The 2500-nt window shown below is 36.0% G+C and overlaps 1 protein-coding gene across 2 annotated transcripts in view; it reads left to right on the top strand.

The window, feature by feature from the left end:
- LOC135105111 (serine-rich adhesin for platelets-like) overlaps positions 1-2500 on the top strand; it is a 101024-nt gene that overhangs the window by 11611 nt on the left and 86913 nt on the right. The window contains exon 2 of one of the 2 annotated variants that reach the window (XM_064013115.1): positions 742-874. The exons of the other annotated variant lie outside the window; for it this stretch is intronic. The gene's annotated coding sequence lies outside the window, so the exon portion shown is untranslated. The remainder of the gene's footprint in view (positions 1-741; positions 875-2500) is intronic. 2 annotated transcript variants of the gene reach the window in all.

The following is a 2500-nucleotide window of genomic DNA, read 5'->3' as shown; positions in this document are numbered from 1 at the left end:
TACTGCCTGTTATCCTATGGTGTCCTTCTGTTAGCCTACCCTGCTTCTCACCTTCCTTCTCTCCTCTCAACCTCATCTTTATCCTTCTCTTATTACCAACGTTCCTTTTTTTTGTCTTTGTTTTCCTTTTATTTGCATCTTTCTTTCGTTTTTTTTCTTTTTTTTTCTCTCTCCTTGTTTCATTTCGAGTATTTGTATCTTTTGTTGTTGTTCTGTTCCTTCTTCTTCCCTTCTTCCGAATTTCTTCTTGTTCGTCTTTTTTTTTTCTTTTTTTTTCTAATTGCCATCCTTTCCAGCAGGGTTGTTGTTGTTGTTGTTGTTGTTGTTGTTGTTGTTGTTGTTGTTGTTGTTTTTCTTGTTATTATTATCATTATTATTATTATTATTATTACTACTACTACTACTACTACTACTACTACTACTACTACTACTACTACTACTACTACTACTACTACTATTACTACTACTACTAACTTATCTACAAGGCATTTTACTTCGCTTCCTGTCCTTCTTTTCTTGCAGTTTATTTATTTTATTTTTTTCTCTCTTATTTTCCTATAAAAATTTTGTTTATCATGGTAACTTTTTCAAAATATATCTGTCCTTCCTTTGACCTTCTTGTGTATATGTGTGTGTGTGTGTATGTATGTGTGTAAGTATGTGTGTGTGTGTGTGTATGTATGTGTGTAAGTATGCAGTGCGTCACCTGTTCATGACTGTCGTTTTGCTGCTTGATGACAGGTGGCGTGTGATGCGTGACAGTTCTCTTTTTCCTCCCTCGTGAGCTTGGCCGAAGTTCCCCACCGTGTCTTTTTCTAAGATCACATTCTGCATCACTTCTGGCCACACCTCCGCAGCTTTCAGAAGGCTCTAGGTAAAGTTGCACAGATTTTTGGTGGTGTTTCTTTATGGTTGTATTGGCGGATCAACAAGATTTTTATATTACTAACAGGAGAACCAGGCTGACGAGAGCAGAGTTTTCTTTTTAACGGTGTTTTTATGGTTCTAGTGGCAGATTAACAAGATTTTTATAATACTAACAGGAGAACCGGGCTAACGAGAGCAGTGTGTTTTTTTAAGGGTGATTTTTATGATTCTAGTGGCAGATTAAGATTTTTATATTACTAACAGGAGAACCAGGTTGACGAGAGCAGTTTTTTAAGGATGTTTTTATGGTTCTAGTGGCAGATTAACAAGGTATCTACATTACTAACAGGAGAAACACTTTGAAAATAATCATAGTAAGAGTAGGGTTTTTAAAGGGTGTTTTTTTATGGTTTTGGTAGCAGATTAACCAGATTTCTACATTATTAACAGGAGAAACACTCTTCAGAACCCGTGGTGAGAGAGCAGATCCTTTTAAAATACGGACCAATTAATTACGTGGGTTTTTAAGTGAGTTTTAAAGATTATAGTGGCAAGATTTCTACATTATTAACAGGAGAAACACTCTGGAGAACCCGGCTAACCATGTGTGGCCTTTGAAAATAGTCGTGGTGAGGGGACAGAGCCTTTTAAAATACATGCCTTTTTAATAAGCTACTCGAGTTTTTAAGGGTTTTAAAGATTCTAGTGGCAGATTAACATCCCTATATTATCAACAGGAGAAACACTCTTGAGAACCCGTGGTGAGAGAACATAGCCCTTTAAAATACAGGCCTTTTTAATAAACCACGAGTTTTTAAGATTCTAGTGGTAGAGTAAAAAGATCACTACACTACCAACAGGAGAAACACTCTTGAGAACTCGGCTAATCTGTGTGGCCTTTGAAAATAGTCGTGGTGAGGGAACAGAGTGTTGCTGAGTACCTGCCTGGCTGCTGTGCTTGTCTTTGTAACATTCAGAGCGCTGTCAAGATTGCACGGATACATACATAAAAAAAAAAAATAAAATAAATAAATAAAAAAAGGTTAATTCTGGTCTTTGTATGCTGGAGAACTACTTATATCGCTTGTGTGGAAGGTAATGGGAGGTTAGGTCTTGTGTCTTCTATGTGAGCTGCAAAAAAATAAATAAATAAAAATAAAAGAAAAGAAAAGAAAATGTGCGAAGTTAATTTTTGTCTTTTGTATGTTGGGGAACTGTTTATGAGAAGTACAATAGAGAGTTTATTTATTTATTTTCTTTCTTTCTTTCTTTTTTAACGAAGCTCCAGAAGAAGGTAGGAAGTATATTGTGGTCTTTGTAAGTTGAAGAAATGTTTATAAGGCAAGTGCAAAACGAGAGTTGTTAATATTTTCGTCTTTCTAGGCTGCAAAAATATTTGAGACGTGTGTAAAAAAAAGAGAGAATGGGTTTTATTTCTCTCTCTCTCTCTCTCTCTCTCTCTCTCTCTCTCTCTCTCTCTCTCTCTCTCTCTCTCTCTCTCTTAAACACATGCTAATTTTCGGTATAATGTGTATAATTTTAGTATGATTCACAATATATTTCTCTCTCTCTCTCTCTCTCTCTCTCTCTCTCTCTCTCTCTCTCTCTCTCTCTCTCTCTCTCTCTCTCTCTC

The sequence above is a fragment of the Scylla paramamosain genome, chromosome 11, assembly GCF_035594125.1.
Source record: "Scylla paramamosain isolate STU-SP2022 chromosome 11, ASM3559412v1, whole genome shotgun sequence".
NCBI lineage: Eukaryota > Metazoa > Arthropoda > Malacostraca > Decapoda > Portunidae > Scylla > Scylla paramamosain.
The sequence above is the reverse complement of the archived record's forward strand: the minus strand, read 5'-3'. Positions and strand labels throughout refer to the sequence as shown.